Genomic DNA, 22358 nt, shown 5'->3' on the forward strand with positions numbered 1-22358 from the left:
GCTCCCTCGACCAGGAGACTGCTGCACAAGTTGAGGAGTTTATACAGTCGCCCCCGGAGGACGGCAAATACACGGCATTCAAGGCCCTGCTCATAAGGACTTTCGGACTTTCACGGCGCGAACGAGCACGCCTCTTAATGCACCTGGATGGTTTGGGAGACAGGCCGCCGTCAGCATTAATGAACGAGATGCTGGCCCTGGCTGAAGGACACAAACCCTGCCTCATGTTTGAGCAGGCGTTCCTAGAGCAACTGCCCGAGGACATATGCCTGCTGCTGTCCGACGCAGATTTCAGCAAACCCCGGGAGGTGGCGGCCGAGCAGATATGCTGTGGAATGCCAGGAAAGAGAGAGGGGCATCCGTCGCACAGATCACCAAGCCGTGTGCCCAACGACAGACCAGACCGGGCCCGGCAGCAGAGCCTACAAAACCCGGCGACGGGAGTGAGGAGCCCAACGAACAATGGTGTTTCTACCACCAGCGGTGGGGCACGGAGGCCCGCCGCTGCAGACCGCCCTGCAAATTCCCGGGAAACGCCAAGGCCCAGCGGCTGCCGATCGCTACGGCGGCTGGCCATCAGGACAGCCTCCTGTACGTCTGGGACAAGCAGTCGGGACGCCGCTTTTTGGTCGACACCGGAGCGGAGATCAGCGTCTTACCTCCAACGAGTTACGACACCCGCAACAGAGAACCCGGACCCACCCTGAGGGCCGCAAATGGCAGCACAATACGAACCTACGGCACCCGCACGGTGCGGCTACAGTTCAGCTCCAGCCGGTTCACGTGGGACTTCACACTGGCTGCCGTGGCCCAACCACTGCTGGGGGCAGATTTTCTACGAGCCCACAGCCTGCTGGTCGACTTGCAAGGGAAGCGATTAGTCCACGCCAAGACTTTTCAAACGTTCTCCCTGGGTGAAGCAAAGTTGCCAGCCCCACACCTGGACTCTATCACGCTGTCCAACGATGAATTCACCAGGGTCCTGGCGGATTTCCCATCAGTACTGACACCGCAGTTCATGGCAGCCATGCCCAGACACGGAGTACAGCACCACATCCTGACCCAGGGACCACCCCTCCACGCCCGTGCTCGAAGGCTTCCCCCGGACAAGCTCCGACTGGCGAAGGAGGAGTTCAAGAAGATGGAGGAATTGGGGATCATACGACGGTCCGACAGCCCATGGGCCTCCCCCCTTCACATGGTGCCCAAGGCAACGGGGGGTTGGAGACCATGCGGTGACTACCGCAGACTGAACGAGGCTACAACGCCAGACCGCTACCCTGTGCCGCACATTCAAGACTTCGCAGCAAACCTACATGGCGCAAGGATCTTTTCCAAGGTAGACCTCGTCCGGGGATACCATCAAATCCCTGTACATCCAGACGACATCCCCAAAACAGCACTTATCACCCCGTTCGGACTTTTCGAATTCCTCCGAATGCCGTTTGGTCTAAAGAACGCCGCACAGACTTTCCAGCGGCCAATGGACGCGGTGGGACGCGACCTGGACTTTGCATTCATCTATTTGGACGACATCCTCATAGCCAGCAGTAGTCGGCAGGAGCATCTGTCCCACCTCCGCCAGCTCTACTCCCGCCTGAGTGAATTTGGCCTTACAATCAATCCAGCCAAATGTCAGTTCGGACTCGACACCATCGACTTCCTGGGCCACAGGATTACTAAAGACGGGGAAACCCCTCTGCCCGCCAAGGTAGACGCGGTCCGCCACTTCCCCCGACCCAACACAATCAAAGGCCTGCAGGAATTCGTGGGTATGGTGAATTTCTACCACCATTTCCTCCCCTCAGCAGCCCGAACCATGCGCCCCTTGTTCACTCTAATGTCGGGTAAGGGCAAGGACATTACCTGGAACGAAGAGGCCGCAGCCGCTTTCGTTAGAACCAAAGAAGCCTTGGCAAACACCGCGATGCTAGTGCACCCCAGAACGGACGTTCCTACTGCCCTCACGGTGGACGCATCCAACACAGCAGTCGGTGGAGTGCTGGAACAACTCATCGAGGGTCGCTGGCAACCCCTGGCGTTCTTCAGCAAACACCTACGACCACCCGAACTCAAATACAGTGCTTTCGACCGGGAGCTATTGGCACTATACCTGGCAATCCGGCATTTCAGGTACTTCTTAGAAGGTAGGCACTTCACCGCGTTCACAGACCACAAACCGCTTACCTTTGCGTTCACTAAGGTGTCGACCCCTGGTCGTCCCGCCAGCAGCGACATCTGTCCTACATCTCCGAGTACACGACGGACATCCGGCATGTCTCTGGAAAGAACAACGTCGTGGCAGACGCACTTTCCAGACCTACCATACAGGCCCTGTCCCAGGGGGTGGACTATGCAGTGCTGGCAGAGGCACAGCAGGCAGACACTGAGATCCCCAGTTACAGGACTGCAGTCTCCGGTTTGCAGCTCCAAGACCTCCGCGTAGGCCCAGGTGAGAGGACCCTACTATGTGACGTGGCTACCGGCCAACCTCGCCCCGTCGTCCCAGCAGCCTGGCGCCGGCGGGTGTTCGAATCCAGTCACAACTTAGCGCACCCCTCCATCAGGACCACCGTCTGGCTGGTCACCAACAGGTTCGTGTGGCATGGACTTCACAAACAGGTCAGTGAATGGGCCAAAACGTGTATGCAGTGCCAAACGGCCAAGGTGCAGCGGCACACCAAGGCTCCGCCACAGCGGTTCGAACCCACCCGCCGGAGGTTCGACCACATCCATGTGGATATCGTGGGGCCCCTGCCAGTGTCACGAGGAGCGCGGTACCTCCTAACTATGATAGACCGGTTCACCAGATGGCCAGAGGCAGTCCCGCTCACCGACACCACCTCCGAATCCTGTGCCCGAGCACTGATCGCAACCTGGGTAGCCCGCTTCGGGGTACTGGCCCACATTACCTCCGACAGGGGCGCCCAGTTCACCTCCAGCCTGTGGTTAGCTATGGCCAGTCTGTTGGAAACACAGCTACACCACACAACTGCCTACCACCCACAGTCGAATGGACTAGTGGAGCGTTTCCACCGTCACCTGAAGTCGGCTCTCATGGCCCGCCTGGGAGGGCCTAACTGGGTGGACGAACTTCCCTGGGTCCTGCTCGGAATCCGCACGGCGCCCAAAGAGGATCTACACACCTCGTCGGCCGAGTTGCTGTACGGCGCGCTCCTGGTCGTCCCAGGAGAGTTCATACCAGCCCCAAGGGGGTAAGAGGAAGAACCCACAGCAGTCCTGGACAGACTACGGGAGAGGCTCGGTAACCTGGCCCCCATACCCACTTCACAGCACGGACAGAGCCCGACCTGCGTACCCAAAGACCTGCAGAACTGTAAGTTTCTTTTTGTACGATGGGGCGGACACCGGGCACCGCTACAGCGGCCCTACGAGGGGCCGTTTAAGGTGATCAGCAACAACGGGTCCACGTTCGTGCTGGACATTGGGGGGAGAGAGGAGGTTTTCACGGTGGACCGACTCAAACCGGCCCATGTGGACTTGGTGCAACCGGTCCAGGCTCAGGCACCGCGGCGCCGGGGCAGACCCCCAAAACAGAGACCGATCCAGACTGTGGACATTGGGGGAGGTATCGCCGGTTCTGGGGGGGGGGGTTATGTGGCGACCCACTTTCTGACACCCACGAACCGGCTCAGGAAACAGCGCGCGCAGGCAGAGGGCCGGCAGCAAAAAGGGCGGGAACGGGAAGGCTTTAAAGCGGGCCGCGAAGTTTGAATAAACCTCTTTCATCGCAACTCCAACTCACCGACTCCGTGTGGTTATTCTAGCGCTGTGTGTAGAACATCGCTACAAGTTGGTATTAAATTGTTTAAAGGAAACAGTTCACTCTTATGTAAATTTAATTTATATCCTGAAAACTGACTAAAATTAGTAAACGGAACACATATGGTAAAGAGGTTGTAACATTGGATATAAAAAGCAGTAAGTCATCAACATAGAGCAATACTTTATGGATAGTACCTCTCCATTCCAGTAATCTCCTTAGACTCTCGAAAAGCAATTGCTAAGGGTTCTAATACCAAACCAAAAAGCAGAGGGCTCAAAGGACAACCTTGTCTAGTTCCACGTTGAAGTTTAAAGGGTTTAGAATTCTGAAGGTTAGTAAGAACCCCATAAATAATTTAATCCAATGAATAAAATTAGGTCCAAAATTTAATTTTTCTATGGATGTAAATAGATAATTCCATTCAACTCTGTCAAAGGCCTTCTCCACATCCAAAGATATCACACATTCCGATATTTTCTTAGATGGAGAATGCATAACATTTAACAAATGCCATATATTAAAATGGGAATATCGATTTTTAATAAATCCTGTCTGATCATCTGAAACTACAGAAGATATAATATTTTCAAGTCTGCGAGCCAACACTTTAGATAAAATTTTAGTATCAAAATTGAGTAAAGAGATAGGTCTATACGAAGAACATTCAGCAGGATTCTTATTCATTTTGAGAATAAGCCACATGGAAGTTTCGTAAAAAGACTGCAGTAATCTTCCTACCTTAAAGGAATCTGTATGGGTAGAACATAAATGTGGTATAAGCAAAGAGGAAAAAGCCTTATAAAACTCTCCAGAGAATCCATGAGGTCCTGGGGATTTCCCAGAATGCAATTCTCGTATAGCCTGAGCAATTTCCTCCTGGGAAATGGGTTGATCCAATTGCCTACGATCATCTATCGAAAGATTAGGAATATTTAATTGATCTAAAAATTATTCTTTGCAATATTGTCATTAACAGAGTCAGAACTATACAATTTGGAATAGAATTCCCTAAAAGTATCCTTAATTTCAAAGTGGTCAGTTGTCACGTCCCCATTAATTTTACGTATTTTTTTAATTTGCCACTTGGCTATAAATGGCTTCAATTGATTAGCCAGTAGCTTACCAGTTTTATCTCCATGAATATAAAATTGACTTCTATCTTTTAAAAGCTGAATTTCAATTGGATACGTTAAAAGAAGATCATATTTAGTTCTGGTTTCAATAAGTCTCTTGTATGTTTCAGGATCAGGTACTGAAGCATATTTATGGTCCAGTTGTTTTAACTGATTAGCTAGTTTGTTTCTCTCTTTGTTAACTTTTTTTAATGATGTTTGCAGTGTAAGAAATAATTTGACCCCGGATATATGTTTTAAAAGTATCCCAGATAATAAGACTAGACATCTCTTCCAACGTATTTTCTTCAAAAAAAAGAGTAATTTGATTCTCCATAAATTTTTAAAAAGTCCTCATTGGATAACAGAGTCAAATTAAATCACCAAAATCTACTCATAGGGATAGGACCAGGAAGATTTAAAGATGGAAGTACAAGAGAGTGGTCAGAAATAGTAATCTCTTTATATTCGATCGATCAAACCAATGGAATCATTTGACTGTCAACAAAAAGATAATCAATCCTGGTATAAGAATGATGGACATGAGAGAGAAAAGAATATTGAAAAACACCAAGCATCAACTATACCACATTTAGTTAGAAAGGTTTGGATAAACAAAGCTGATTTATTAAGTGTGGCTGGTTTGACAGATGAGCGATCTAATACTGGATCTAACCAGCAGTTAAAATCTTCTCCCATCACAAGAGAGTAAGTACACAAATCTGGCAAAAACAAAAATAGGCATTCAAAAAGTCCTGGATCATCTATGCTGGGGGCGTATACTTTAGCAAAAACAATCAATTTACTGTCTAAACTCCCTGATACAATAACAAATCGACCATTAGGATCCGAAACAACTTCATGCTGAACAAAGGAAACTGTATTATCTACAAAAGTTGAAACTCCACGTGATTTCGCATTAAACAAAGAACGGAATTTTATACCCTTCCACCAAGTAAAAAAATGTAAGCTATCACAGCTGCGTATGTGTGTTTCTTGTAAGAAAATAATGGGTGTTTTAAATTTTTTAATATAAGCAAACACTTTGTTCCGTTTAATTCAGCCCTTTCACATTCAAACTAAATAAGTTAATATTTCGTACCATTTTAAATACAAATCATCTTGTAATTAAAAGGTCTGGCCATAAATTATTAAAACTAAAAAGCAAACCGTAAGGTAAGGTAGTCAAACAGACCATCATGTAATCAACCCAACACAGCTCCCAGAGAGAAATAGGCCCTAGGCACTCCCCTACCTAAAGCCAGAAGGCTGACCAATAGACAGTCAGTGAGCTAACAACTAAAAAGTTCCATCCCCAAAAAATCCTGTTGACAGAAACTCCGGTCCTTCAAGGTCAATTTGTCCCTACCAAGACACAACATAAAAAGAAAGATAATTCAGTATTCGAAAATATGAAAGGATCATTTTAAACAAATTCAAAGAAAGCTATATTAAAATAAAGCCTCAGAAAGGGATATAACTTCCCGTCTCATTGGAACGTACCTCTGCAGAACTACACACAAATATCCCATGGAGGAGAAGATGACAGCGCACCACGCGTGCTCAGCTCTCCGGTGAAAAATGATGTTGTATCTGTTAAATAGGGGCTGTGGACAATTCTGATTTGATGGAGAATGGACGTGAAAGCACAGAGGAACATCTGGAGAAATTTCTGAAACGCCCGTCCGCTGCTGTCATTACTGTGTGGTCGGGAATCTTTCAGAGGGTAGGCCTCAAAATCCCTGGCCTTGCCTGCTTTTGGCGACCAAGAAGGAGGTCGAATCGTTCGACAGAGATGCCGCTTGGTACTCGGTGTCAGAGAGCTGATCAGAGCTCGAAGTTTTCGGATGACTCAGAGTCGGATTGTGTTTGGCATGGCAGGGAGAGTTTTTCTTCCTTCTCCCATCTGCGTGAGATGTGGGACATTTGAGAAACTTTGAACTTTACTGTGCTCACAGACTTTCTTCATCAAGTTATGGTATTGTTGCACTGTTTGTAACTATATGTATAATTATGTGGTTTTGTCAGTTTTTTCAGTCTTGGTTTGTCCTGTGTTTTGTGATATCACACCGGAGGAAATAATGTATCATTTCTTAATGCATGCATTACTAAATGACAATAAAAGGGGACTACGCGTTTTCATAATCTAAAAATATCCCCTGAATATTTGCCACATTTCTTCTCTACTTTTCCCTGAGAACATCTGTTTCCAATTTAAGCCTCCAATTTCCTGCCTGATAGCCTCATAATTCCCCTTACTCCAATTAAAAGCTTTTTTTTAACTTGTCTGTTCCTATCCCTCTCCAATGCTATTGTAAAGGAGATAGAGTGATGATCTCCAAAATGCTCTCCCACTGAGAGATCTGACACCTGACCAGGTTCATTTTTTCAATACCAAATCAAGTACAGACTCTCCTCTTGTAGGCTTATCTACATATTGTGTCAAGAAACCTTCCTGAACACACATAAGAAACTCCACGCCATCTAAACCTCGCTCTATGGAGATGCCAATCGATATATGGGAAATTAAAATCTCCCATAACAACAACTCTGTTGTTATTACACCTTTCCAGGATCTGTTTCCCTATCTGCTCCTCGATATCCCTGTTACTATTGGGCAGCCTATAAAAAACACCCAGTAAAGTTATTGACCCCTTCCTGTTCCGAACCTCCACCCACAGAGAGTCCGTAGACAATCCCTCCATGGCATCCACCTTTTCTGCAGCTGTGACACTATCTCTGATCAAGAGTGCCATGCCCCCACCTCTTTTGCCTCCCTCCTTGTCCTTTCTAAAACATCTAAAACCCAGCATTTGAAGTAACCATTCCTGTCCCTGAGCCATCCAAGTCTCTGTAATGACCACTACATCATATCTCCAAGTACTGATCCATGCTCTAAACTTATCCGCTTTGTTCACAACACTCCTTGCGTTAAAATAGACACATCTCAAACCCTTGGTCTGAGCGCGTCCCTTCCCTATCACCTGCCTATCCTCCCTCTCGCACTGTCTACCAGCTTTCTCTATTTGTAAGCCAACCTCTTCCTTCCCCATCTCCTTTCCTTTCTCCCATAGTCCACTGTCCTCTCCAATCCAAAGCTGGATTTCCAGCATCTGCAGAATCTTTTGTGTTCATGCCCTGAAAGAGAAAGAGCTCCTCAGGTATCCGATCCCAAGTGGTACTTGTATGCAAGCATCTCCTCAAAGAAAAGGAGGAGTAGGTAATAGGACTTTAAATTGTGATGGCTGCTATAGCCGAGTAGCTGGAGGTTTGAAGAAGAGGCTAATGCATTGTTATGTGGATGGTCAAGCCATGTTTGACAGACAGCATTTACCTTGAAGAGCTCCATTTGGCATGGAGACACCAGTGGAATTGATAACTTCCCTGTAGATATTGACCGTAACCAGTTTTGTTTGCATAAACACAAATGTGGTAGCACTTTCTTCCACACATCTTTAGGGAGCTGTGGAGCAGCATCAGTACTAACCCTGGCATTCAGCATTGTTGGCATTGGTCAGTGAGATTGGAGCAGTCCTAATCTCAGTTCATTCTCACAGGTGAAGGTTCGTTCTCAGTTCTGGAAAACTCTGTCATGTTCATGCCCAGAACTGGGAATGCATTCTCTTCTGGAAGAGCTGAACAAGAGAGAGCTCCTCGGTTGCAGAAAAGGGACAGATGCTAGCTCCTGTGCTGGGCTCTTTCACTGCATGTTTTTGGAAAATGGAATTTTCAGTCCATCAGTTTTTCAGAAATGTGATGAGCAACTTGCCTGAAGATGACAGAGCTGAACGGGGTGAGAAATGTTGCATCAATCACCCTCCTCCACTCAGCAGGTCCCAGGATTTAATTAGAATCTGTCAGTGGCTCTTCTCTCCTATCCATCAGCTTCCAGGGTCAGGAATTTCATTCTTACTGAACTTCCATAGTAAATTTGAGCAAAGCTTCAGCAATACTGAAAATGTCACTGTTAACCTTATTATCCAAATACAGATTGGTCTGCCCAGTGGGACTAAAATGTAAAGGCTGCACTGTGCATTATTTAAATGCATTGGGATAAAAATCACCTTCCGCAATTGAAGTGAATGACGATGACTTTCTAGAATCATTCTATGACACACTGATTTACTTCGACTTTGACCTCATCCGACCTTTCACTGGCTCAGCCAAGATCCGCAACTTCTTTGAAGAAACACACAATAAAATCATTGAATGGTCGTACCAAGGAAATCTCATGAAGGTAATAGAAAGGGTTTGTCAGAACCAGCCGAGCATTGCGTTGAGGAAGGTGATTTGGCATTGGGAAAACTTGAGGCAACTGCTAATACTTCATATTACAGTAATCACCTGAGAACAAGAACTTCATATCAAATCAGATGAGATGTAGAATTACTATTTGTTTATTAAATTTCATGTGGTTCTGGCTCTGAGGAATGAAACTGATAATCGCATCACTCCCACACTCCATGTCCCACTTGCAAATACCAGCCCCTGTATCACTGTCATATGTCCTGGCCTACTCCCCACCGTCCCACACACAAACTGTGCCTCTCTCAGCGACTTGCCCCTCTACATTCCCATGCACATTCTCTTAAGACAAGCCTTCAAGATATTTTTTTTTAACATTTATTGAAATCCATTTCTACTCCAGTCTTAAGGGAAAAGCAATTTGTTACAATTGCAGTGATATTATTCTGGATGAATTTTTCATAAGAGCAAAGCCATTTCCAAGCTTCCTTGTTGTATGTGAGCTGTCAAACAGACTCAGAGCTTGGTGATGGGGTAGCAGGGTGGGGTCAGACTGCTTCACTCAGCTTATTTCAGTTAAACAGCTCCAGTTTATTAACATTCTGAGGAGAGTGTTTTGTTAGCTTTATGATAACTACCCATTCTGAGAACCAGAGGATGGCTGACAAGGACATCTTCCTTATATGGCTCTCATGAAGTTGAAGGTATTGTTGTTGAAATTGGTGATGCTTTTATCAGTAATTGGTTGTAATAATTATTGTCAAAACAGCTACTTTTTCCCAGTTTTCAAAGATCAGTTATCAGCAGAAAGCTAGCGTTTGTTGTCCTTTCTGATCCTCCACTCAGAAGGTGGAGCTGAGCACCTTCTTCAAGCACTCTGGTCCCCCTCATGAGAGCGTTCACACAGTCCTGATGGGGGGGTGTGTCTGGGGTTTAGACAGGGCAGTGATAAAGGATCAGCACTAGTCCTGACGAAGGGTCTCGGCCCGAATGCTGCCTGGCCTGCTGCGTTCACCAGCAATTTTTACGTGTGTTGCTTGAAATTCCAGCATCTGCAGATTTCTGCGTGTTTGCGTTGTCAGCACTATACTTCCAAGTCAGGATGATGTTTTACAGGATAATGCTTTACAGGAACATAGTTCTCCCATCTGTCTGTTGTCCTTGTAGTCACTGTGCACTGGTAGTGATGGGAATGAATGTTTGGGATGGTGAATGTGTTGTCAATTGATTAGTGTTGAGTGTGTCATACTTCTTGAGAGGACTGACATATGGCAGATATTCTATCACACTTTAGAGAGTGAAAATACTTTGAGCTGTCAGGGGATGAGTCACTTCCAGTCTGCCACAGCCTTGCAATCATGGTCCAGCTGAGTCTTTTGCTGGGGTTGTGTTGCCTAGGATGCTTCTGGCAGGACTTCAGTGTTGGTGACACAATTAAATGTCACAGGAGGTGATTAGATTCTCTCTTGTCAGAGAAGCCATAGTCTGGAGTTTTTCTGGCACAAATGTTACTTCCCAATTACCAGTTGATGCTTGGTGCCACTGCATGCTGATATAATGCTTCAGTGCTAAGAAGATGTATCTACAACTGGACATGGTGCAGTCCCCACTTCTGACGATTGGCTGAGGACATGCCCCAGAGGAAGTTCTGCAGGAACATGGGTGATTGACTGCAAACACTCTCCTGAAATGACTTCAGCTGTTCTAGTGAATTTCCTTTGATGGCTATTACTAGGGTTCTCTTGCTCCACTAAAGGAAGGATGTTGAGGCTTTGGAGAAGGTGTAGAAGAGATTCACCAGGATGCTGTATGGTTCAGAGAGCATGTGCTGTAATGAGAGGCTGGATAAACTTGGGTTGTTTTCCCTGGAGTGTCAGGGGCTGAGGGGAGATCTGATCTGATAGACGTTTACAAGATTATAAGAGACATAGATAAAATGGACAGAGAGTATCTGTCCCCTAAGATTTAAATGTCTAATACCAGAGGGCATGTATTGAAGGTGAGGGGGTAGATTCAAGGGGGATGTGAAGGGTAAGTCTTTTACTCAGAGAGTGGTGGATGCCTGGAATGTGTTGCCTGGTATGGTGGTAGAGGCAAATTCATTCTCTTAAAAGAGACGTTTGGATATCAAAGGTTTCAAAGTTACAATTTAATGTCAGAGAAATGTATACAATATACATCCTAAAATACTTTTTCTTCACAACCATCCACGAAAACAGAGTGCCCCAAAGAGTGAATGACAGTTAAATGTTAGAACCCCAAAGCCCCAGCAGCTCCCCCCAACTCGTAAGCAGCAGCAAAGCAACAACCCCGCCTCCCCCACCAGCAAAATAAAAAGCAAGTAAGCATTGGTACCCACCACTGAGCACTCAAGCATCAGCAAAGACACAGACTTGCAGTACCACAAAGACTACTTGTTCACACAGTATTCGATATACCGCAGTCTCTCTCTCTCCCTAATAAGAGAGGAAAACGTATCTCCATTTCACAGCGAGAGGGGAGACATAACAAACAATTCGCTGATTTACGATGCTGAAAGTCCATTGTGTCGCGTTTTCCAAGCTCTGGGCACACAGCCAGCAGCCAGTTCGCTGCTTTCAATCTTCCATTTCCCACAACACACGGGATTCCTGCAGAGACACTGACTTTTGGTCTGTCTGTCTCCAGATCCACGAGATCCTAGGCTTCCAAATCCGAGCCGGACTCTTAGGCCAAGCCCTTGGTATGCCGAGCAATGGCCAGTTTTGAAACCCTGAGAGTGGGTCCTATTCCCGCAAAGAATCAAAGTCAACGTGTAACTGCAGGTCAGGGTCTTCAAAAGAACCCAAAGAGGGGAAAATAGGGATATTAAAGATGGAAACAGAGCTGTTTCCGAAGATGCAAGCAAAGGATTCGCCGTTAGGTGCCATTGTCTCTTCCTAAGCTCCTCTTCCTTAGGAGGAAGATGGAGGTATATAGGCAATGTGTAGGTAGGAGGGATTAGTGTTTGTGAGTTTTTGATTTACCTTTTAGCTAGTTTGGCATAACATTGTGGGCTGAATAGCCTGTTTCTGTGCTGTACTGTTCGATGTTCTATGTTCACACTTGGTCAATATCAAGTTGTGCCTTCATATCACAGGGAAGTCACTCTCACCTCACCTTGGGATTTAACTCCTTGGACTGCCTTTTGTTATGGTGGGGTCTGGAGTGAGTGGTTCTGGTGAAACAGATGCTGAGCATTCTGAGCAAGAAATTGGTAAATACTGTCTGCAACACTTGATAGAGATAAAGCTGCCACAAAAAAAAACAAATTTCATGACATATGAGGGTGATTGATAAGTTCGTGGCCCAAGGTAGAAGGAGGCAATTTTAGAAAACCTAGCATATTTATTTTTCAACATAGTCCCCTCCTACATGTATACACTTAGTCTAGTGGTTGTGGAGTATACTGATCCCTTCTTTGTAGAAGTGGTCCACAGCCGGGGTGATTAATAAGTTCATGACCTAAGGTAGAAGGACCAGAGAACCATAGAACACTACAATACAGAAAACAGGCCATTTGGCCCTTCTAGTCTGTGCCGAAACATTATTCCGCTAGTCCCATTGACCTGCATCCAGTCCATAACCCTCCAGACCTCTCCCATCCATGTAGCTATCCAATTTATTCTTAAAACATAAGAGTGAGCCCACATTTACCACATCAGATGGCAGCTTGTTCCACATTCCCACCACTCTCTGAGTGAAGAAGTTCCCCCTAATGTGCCCCCTAAACCTTTCCCCTTTCACCCTAAAGCCATGTCCTCTCATATTTATCTCTCCTAATCTAAGTGGAAAGAGCCTATTCACATTTACTCTGTCTATACCCCTCATAATTTTGTAAACCTCTATCAAATCTCCCCTCATCCTTCTATGCTCCAAGAAATAAAGTCCGAACCTGTTCAATCTTTCCCTGTAACTCAACTCCTGAAGACTCGGCAACATCCTGGTAAATCTTCTCTGCACTCTTTCAATCTTACTGATATCCTACCTATAGTTAGGTGACCACCTCACCAATGTCTTATACAACCTCCCCATAACATCCCAACTCCTATACTCAATATTTTGATTGATGAATGCCAAAATGCCAAAAGCCTTCTTTACAGCCCTCTCTACCTGTGATGCCACTTTTAGGAAATTATGTATCTGAACTCCCAGATCTCTTTGTTCCTCCGCACTCCTCAGTGCCCTACCATTTACTGTGTATGTCCAACCTTGATTTGTCCTTCAAAAATGCAACACCTCACACTTGTCTGCATTAAATTCCATATGCCATTTTCTGGCCTATTTTTCCAGTTGGTCCAGATCCCTCTGCAAGCTTTGAAAGCCTGTCCACAATGCCTCCAATCTTAGTGTCATCAGCAAACTTGCTAATCCAATTTACCACATTGTTATCAAGATCATTGATATAGTCAACAAACAAGAATGGTCCCAGCACAGATCCTTGAGGCACACCACTAGTCACAGGCCTCCAGTCTGTTAAGTGTGATGGGATCCTGAATTACCCCTATGAGTTGTTGTTTTCAAGAGAGAGAGAGAGAGAGAGTTATTTAACACCGACTTGTTTGTAAAAGAGAGAGAGAGAGATGAAGACTAACTGTGGAACTGTCACTTTAAGGAACAATAAAGAACTGGTTAACTGTTGGATTTCTGCTGAAGTGGAGATAGCACTGAGCAGCTCATAAGTTGCTATGGTGACCGAGGGCATTATTAAATGAACAATTGATGTTATGATTTTCAGCAGGTTGTTGATGCTTCTTCAAGGACTTTTTGCCTGCTTGCATTTCTTACACAGAGAAAGGAAGGAGGAGTTATTTGAATGATAGTTGATGCTCAGCACAGGAAGATAAAGTAGGAGGTCAGGTGATACAGACCTCAGACACATGATCTGGACACTGAATGAGCATTGTTGTGCCCACAGAAAAAGTGAGTTTTGGAGGATCGATCAAGCGGATCGATCCATCGTTCTTGCAATGGAAAGAGGAAAGGGGTTGACTGGTGGGGAGTTGTCCATGTGTCCACCCTCGCCTGGGAGATAGCTCCACCACAGAAAACCTGTCCCCTTTGTAAAGATCACAGTCGGTGACTTTTTAAAAAATTTTGAAGGACAACGAGAAGATCAACGGCGTCAGCTCACCTGAAGACTCAAATCTCTCCCTCTCTCTCTCTCTCCATCACTACTCAACTCAATACCATGAACTGAACTGGACTTTACTAATCATCGTAAGACTGTATCTTTTTACCCATAGACTTAAAGAAGCTTGGTTTTTCATACATATATTTCCACACTTACTGATTTACTTACTTATATATATAAAACCTGTTTGATTTATTTACATTTATATTACTGTATTGCGTAGTTACTAATAAATATTACTGGTTAATAGCAATACTGGACTCCAAAGTGTTTTCTATTTCTGCTGGTTCTTTATTCCCCTCACGGGGTTCGTGACATAAGCAATCATCCACTACCACTCTCTGTCTTCTCCCACACAGCCAATTACAACCTCTCCAGGGATACCTAGTGTCTGAACCTTCTGAACTAACCTTCCATGTGGGACCTTGTTTTCCATGTAGACAACATCCACAGCCTTTCCTTCATCTGCTTTCTTGGTAACCTCCTCGAAAAGCTCTACAAGATTCGTTAAACATGATCTACCACGCACAAAGGCATGCTGACTATCCTTAATCAGCCCTTGGTTGTCCAAATACTTGTATATCCAATCTCTCAGATCTCTCTGTAACGAGAACGTCTTGGAACTCTAGCTGTTCCACAGCGTGGCGGGGGGAGGGGTGGGCGGGGAGTGATAGATAAGTTCGTGGCCTGAGGTAGAAGGAGATCTCGTTACATGCATGTGCAGTTCAACTCTTTGAGTGAAAATACAGAAAGTTTGAAGTTTCTCCTCATCTCTTTCTACTTTAGGCCACAAACTTATCAATCACCCCTGCTGTGGACCACTTTCTGGAGGTCCAAGATGCCGACTTCTAAAAAGAAGGGATCCATATGTTCCACGACCGCTGGACTAAGTGTGTAAATGGAGGAAAAATAAATGTGCTAGGTTTTCTAAAATTGACTCCTTCTACCTTAGGCCACGAACTTATCAATCACCCCTCCTATGTCAGTGATGATAAACCTGATTCAGATTCTGGACCCTATCTATTTACAGTGTCAAAATCTTCACCAATTCTTGTGTCATTTGCAAACTTTGCAATCATATCATCTGCATTCTCAACCAAATCATTAGTGTATGTAAAAAAGAAGAATCTCCCCACTAATCCTTGTGAGTAGCACAGGTCACTACTGAAACCTCCATTCTACAGCTGGTGGACTGAGATATGGATGACCCAGTTCCCAGAGTGCAGTTGCCTCAGGCTCAGTAGCTCTGTCAATGAGCTCCAAACCTGCAGAAGGTTAGTTCGAGGTGGCTTACGTTGGCATGAGACTGGCTCGAGGTGGCACGGTAGCATAGTGCCTAGCACATTGCTTTCCAGTACAGGCAATGCAAGTTCAATTCCCGCTGCTGCCTGTAAGGAGTTTGTACGTTCTCTCTGTGACTGCTTGGGTTTCCTACCACAGTCCAAAGACGTACTAGTTGGTAGGTTGTAAATTAGGCTGGGATTAAATTGAGGGATTGCTGGGCGATATGGTTCAAAAGGCCCGTAGGACCTATTCCACACTGTATCACAACAAGCAAGCAAACAAATAAATAAAGTATTGGTGAAGTGACGGTCTTCACTGGGATTAGTGTGAGATGCAGGATGTTACCATTTTACATTTAGTTTGTGAACAAATAGGATGATATTTTAATGGATCTTTTGTGATTTCTCCTTTAGGTAAGAGAGATGTTTTACCTTCTGTCAAAAATTCTGACACTTTTTCAGGATATTTAAGAAAATTATTGATATGTATTAATGTTTTAATAGTTTTAGATGAAGGCAAGTACATTTTTTATACCAATAATTAAGAATATTATCACTGCCGGTAGTTTTCCAGCTGTGGGTATTTTTACAACTTCTTTTAGCATATCCATTGTAACTTGAGGTGCTTCCATGCTTTCAGTTGTGTGAATACATTCCTTTTCCTCCCGAATCCTGCTTGCTTCTTGATGACGCATTGTCCTGTTCGATATTAAACCAAAAGTTCATTATCTCTTGTTTGTTGGTAATTCTGTGTTGGGGTAGTGACAGTTTGGTGTATCGAATTTAGTTTCAATATCCTGTATAAACCCTGTTCATTGTTCCTGAACTGATAATTCTGTTTTCTTCACCCGGCGCATATTTAGTCTGGCTTTGTATGCACAAAGCTTTTGTTTTAATGTATCTATAAACTCTGCAGTGCTTTTGTTAGGTTGATTGTATCTTGTATGGACCTTACATTTCCTTAGCTTTTGTCCTAACTTTCTCGCTAAGGTTATCCTTTTTATACACCATTAGGTTGGCTATTTCTGCACTTAAGGTTTCAGTTTTGTTTCTTAGTCTCTTCTGCCATTTCGGTGTTTGCATTTCATTACTCAGTTTTGGGTTTCTATTAATGAGTGTCTCTATCCTGGATCCATTACACTGCACTGCTGTTAAGGCTTCGCAGTATGTCATTGTGTCGTTCTTCAAATGTTTCAAGTTTCCTAAATATTGTGGTAATATAATATTGTTGAGAGTATTAACACTTCCAGCAAATTTCGATTATGTGTTTTGTCTTGGTATGCAGGTCTCTTGAGTTGAGTCAGTGCCCCTGTTTACTGTTATTGTGGTGTTAAGGAATTTTTTTCTTTAAGCTCGGCATTGTCCTCAGCATTCTGTGGAGACTTCACATCTGTGTTGCTGCCATTACTGTCAGCTTGTGGAGCTGTTGTTGAAATAATTCTATTTTCATCAGCGCTTTGACAATAGACAATAGACAATAGGTGCAGGAGCAGGCCATTCAGCCCTTTGAGCCAGCACCGCCATTCACTGTGATCATGGCTGATCATCCACAATCAGTACCCCATATCCCTTAACTCCACTATCTTTAAGAGCTCTATCTAACTCTTGAAAACATCCAGAAAATTGGCCTCCACTGCCTTCTGAGGCAGAGCATTCCACAGATCTACAACTCTCTGGGGGAAAAAGTTTTTCCTCAACTCCGTTCTAAATGGCCTACCCCTTATTCTTAAACTGTGGCCTCTGGTTCTGGACTCCCCCAACATCGGGAACATGTTTCCTGCCTCTAGCGTGTACAATCCCTTAATAATCTTACATGTTTCAATCAGATCCCCTCTCATCATTCTAAATTACAGTATATACAAGCCCAGTCGCTCCAATCATTTAACATATGACAGTCCCGCCATCCCGGGAATTAACCTTGTGAACCTACGTTGCACTCCCTCAATAGCAAGAATGTCCTTCCTCAAATTTGGAGACCAAAGCTGTACGCAATACTCCAGGTGTAGTCTCACCAGGGCCCTGTACAACTGCAGAAGGACCTCTTTGCTCCTATACTCAACTCCCTTTGTTATGAAGGCCAACATGCCATTAGCTTTCTTCACTGCCTGCTGTACCTGCATACTTACTTTCAGTGACTGATGAACAAGGACACCTAGATCTTGTTGTACTTCCCCTTTTCCTAACTTGACACTATTCAGACAGTAATCTGCCTTCCTGTTCTTGCCACCAAAGTGGATAACCTCACATTTATCCATATTAAACTGCATCTGCCATGCATCTGCCCACTCACCCAACCTGTCCAAGTCACCCTGCATACTCATAACATCCTCCTCACATTTCACACTGCCACCCAGCTTTGTATCATCTGCAAATTTGCTAATGTTACTTTTAATCCCTTCATCTAAATCATTAATGTATATTGTAAATAGCTGCGGTCCCAGCACCAAGCCTTGCGGTACCCCACTAGTCACTGCCTGCCATTCTGAAAGGGACCCATTATCCCTACTCTTTGTTTCCTGTCGGCCAACCAATTTTCTATCCATGTCAGTATCCTACCCCCAATACCATGTACTCCAATTTTGCCCTCTAATCTCCTATGTGGGACCTTATCAAAGGCTTTCTGAAAGTCCAGGTACACTACATCCACTGGCTCTCCCTTGTCCATTTCCATAGTTACATCCTCAAAAAATTCCAGAAGATTAGACAAGCATAATTTCCCCTTCGTAAATCTATGCTGACTCGGACTGATCCTGTTACTGCTATCCAAATATGCCGCGATTTCATCTTTGTAATTGACTCCAGCATCTTCCCCACCACTGATGTCAGGCTAACTGGTCTATAATTCAGTGTCTTCTCTTTCCCTACTTTCTTAAAAAGTGGGATAATATTAGCTACCCTCTAATCCGCAGGAACTGATCCTGAATCTATAGAACATTGGAAAATGATTACCAATGCATCTACGATTTCTAGAGCCACCTCCTTAAGTACCCTGGGATACAGAACATCAGGCCCTGGGGATTTATCACCCTTCAGTCCCATCAGTTTATCCAACACCATTTTCTGCCTATGTGAATTTCCTTCAGTTCCTCCATTACTCTCGGTCCTGTGGCCACTATTACATCTGGGAGATTGTTTGTGTCTTCCCTAGTGAAGACAGATCCTAAGTACCTGTTCAACTCGTCTGCCATTTCTTTATTCCCCATAAGAAATTCACCCATTTCTGTCTTCAAGGGCCCAGTTTTGGGGGGGGGGGTGACATCTTCATCATTTTCTTGTACAGAATTGTTGAAGTCTTTAGGTTGGTTTCTTTCGAGCGTTTGTGCTACTTCATGTTTTATTTGGTTTAACATGTCGATAGGAATTAAGTTTTTTTTATTATCACTCTATGCTGATCTGCTATTCGTCGTGCATATTTACTTGCAGAAGAGATATCATGTTATAAACGGTTGATGAAGTTTGTCCCTGTATGTTGCTACGTCAGTCTCCAATTCCGTTACTCAGTGATGTACAGGTCTGGGAGCGAAGTTTAAAAGGGTAAAGTTTTGCGGGAACTTGGCTATAACCGGTGCATCAATCGTTCAGGCATTAAAGGGCCACACGACCTAGCAGAGTGATCACCAACAGAGTGGTCTGTGTCAGAGTGGGAGGGTTTTGGCCTATTCGGGCTTCAGCAAGGTTAGTGGATGAGCGGACTTCGTTTCTCCTTGCATTTTTTGAGGAATAGACAGCAAGTCTGCAGGATTAGTACTTTGCTCTGGGTGTCAGATGTGGGAATCCTGGGAATCTTCCAGTTTCCCAGATGGCCACATCTGCACCAGGTGCACCAAGATGCAGCTCCTGAGAGACCGAGTTAGGGATCTGGAGCTGCGGTTTGATGACCTACAGTTTATTAGGGAAAGTGAGCAGGAGATAGATAGGAGCTGCAAGGAGTTAGTCACCCTGAGGCTGCAGGAGTGAAATAAGCGGCTGACTGTCAGGGAAGGGCAGGAAGAGCTCAGATAGTAGAGTGCACTCCTGTGGCCATCCCTCTCAGTAATCGTTATTTCATTTTGGATGCTGTTGAGGTGGGTGACCTGACAGAGGATGATCACGGCGATTGTGTCTCTGCACTGAGCCTGGTTCCATGGTGCAGAAGGGAGAGAAGAAGATGAGGAATGTGGTCCTTAAAGGGGATTCCAGTTTGAGGGGAATAGACAAAAGGTTCTGTCAGCCTGATAGAGATACCCACATAGTGCGTTGCCTCCCAGGTGCCAGGGTATGGGCTGTCTTGGATTGTGTGCAGAGTATTCTGAAAGGAGAGGGTGAACAGCCAGAAGTCTTGGTACACGTTGGTACCAATGACATAGGTAGAGAAAGGAAGGAGGTCCTGAAGAGAGGATTCAGGGAGTTGGGTAGGAAGCTGAAAAGCAGGATATCCAGGTTAGTAATCTTATATTGCTGCCTGTGCCACATGCTTACGAGCGCAAGAATAGCATGATCAGGCATATTAATGCATGGCTGAGAGACTGGTGTGGGGGCAGGGCTTTGGGTTCCTGGATCATTGGGGCCTCTTCTGGGGGATGGACGGGTTACACCTGAACCCAAAGGGGTCCAATATCCTAGCAGGCAGGTTTAATAGAGCTGTTAGGGAGGCGGATGGGAACCGGAGCGACGGGGCTAAGGAAGGGGAAAACAGAAATAAATCAAAGATAGCGTCAACAACTTTCTGAAAAAACTTCCTCTAATATCCCCCTTGAACTTCCCACCCCTTACCTTAAAGCCGTGTCCTCTTGTATTGAGAAGTGGTGCCCTGGGGAAGGGGCACTGGCTGTCCACTCTATCTATTTTACACTTCTCCGGGTTGAACTCCATCTGCCACTTCCCAGCCCACTTCTGTATCTTATCAATGTCTCTCTGCAATCTTTGACAATCCTCTACACTATCCACAACACCACCAACCTTTGTGTCATCTGCAAACTTGTCAACCCACCTTTCTACTCCCACATCCAGGTCGTTAATAAAAATCAAGAAAAATAGAGGTCCCAGAACTGATCCTTGTGGGACACCACTAGTCACAACCCTCCAATCTGATGGTGCTCCCTCCACTATGACCCTCTGCCTTCTGCAGGCAAGCTAATTCTGAATCCACCTGGCCAAACTTCCCTGGGTCCCATGCCTTCTGACTTTCTGAATAAGCCTACCGTATGGAACCTTGTTAAATGCCTTACTAAAATCCATGTAGATCACATCCACTGTACTACCGTCATCTATATGCCTGGTCACCTCCTCAGAGAACTCTATCAGGCTTGTTAGACATGATCTGACCTTCACAAAGCCATGCTGACTGTCCCTGATCAGACCATGATTCTCGAAATGCTTATAAATCCTATCTCTAAGAATCTTTTCCAACAGCTTTCCCACCACCGACTTAAGGCTCACTGGTCTATAATTACCCAGACTATCCATACTACCTTTTTTATTCACCTCCCTCTAATCCTTCGCTACCATTCCTGTGGACAACGAGGACATAAAGATTCTAGCCAGAGGCTCAGCAATCTCTTCCCTCGCCTCGTAGAGCAGCCTGGGGAATATTCCGTCTGGCCCCGGGGACTTATCCGTCCTAATGTATTTTAACAACTCCAACATCAGCAAGGGAGATGAGGCTGACTACAGGGCTACGGTAGGAAACTTTGTCACATGGTGTGAGCAGAATTATCTGCAGCTTAATGTGAAAAAGACTAAGGAGCTGGTGGTAGACCTGAGGAGAGCTAAGGCACTGGTGACCCTTGCTTCCATCCAGGGGGTCAGTGTGGACATGCTGGAGGATTGCAAATACCTGGGGATACGAATTGACAATAAACTAGACTGGTCAAAGAACACTGAGGCTGTCTACAAGAAGGGTCACAGCCGTCTCTATTTCCTGAGGAGATTGAGGTCCTTTAACATCTGTCAGACAATGCTGAGAATGTTCTATGAGTCTGTGGTGGCCAGTGTGATCATGTTTGCTGTTGTGTGCTGGGGCAGCGGGCTGAGGGTAGCGGACACCAACAGAATCAACAAACTCATTCGTAAGGCCAGTGATGTTGTGGGGATGGAACTGGACTTTCTGATGGTGGTGTCTGAAAAGAGGATGCTGTCTAAGTTGCATGCCATCTTGGACAATGTCTCCCATCCACTACATAATGTACTGGTTGGGCACAGGAGTACATTCAGCCAGAGACTCATTCCACGGAGATGCAGCACAGAGCGTCATAGGAAGTCATTCCTGCCTGTGGCCACCAAACTTTACAACTCCTCCATTGGAGGGTCAGACACCCTGAGCCAATAGGCTGGTGCTGGACTTATTTCCTGGCATAATTTACATATTGCTATTTAATTATTTATGGTTTTATTACTATTTAATTATTTATGGTGCAACTGTAACGAAAACCAATTTCCCCCGGGATCGATAAAGTTTGACTATGACTACCTCTTCTCCCTTAATATCAACATGCTCCAGAACATCACCCTCACTCATATTGTCCTCACCGTCATCAAGTTCCCTCTCATTGGTGAATACCGAAGAGAAGTATTCATTGAGGACCTCGCTCACTTCCACAGCCTCCAGGCACATCTTCCCACCTTTATCTCTAATCAGACCTATCTTCACTTCTGTCATCCTTTTGTTCTTCACGTAATTGAAGAATGCCTTGGGGTTTTCCTTTACCCTACTCGCCAAGGAATTCTCATGCCCCCTTCTTGCTCTTCTCAGCCCCTTCTTAAGCTTCTTTCTTGCTACCCTATATTCCTCAATAGACCCA

This window comes from Mobula hypostoma, chromosome 26, assembly GCF_963921235.1.
Source record: "Mobula hypostoma chromosome 26, sMobHyp1.1, whole genome shotgun sequence".
NCBI classification, from domain to species: domain Eukaryota; kingdom Metazoa; phylum Chordata; class Chondrichthyes; order Myliobatiformes; family Myliobatidae; genus Mobula; species Mobula hypostoma.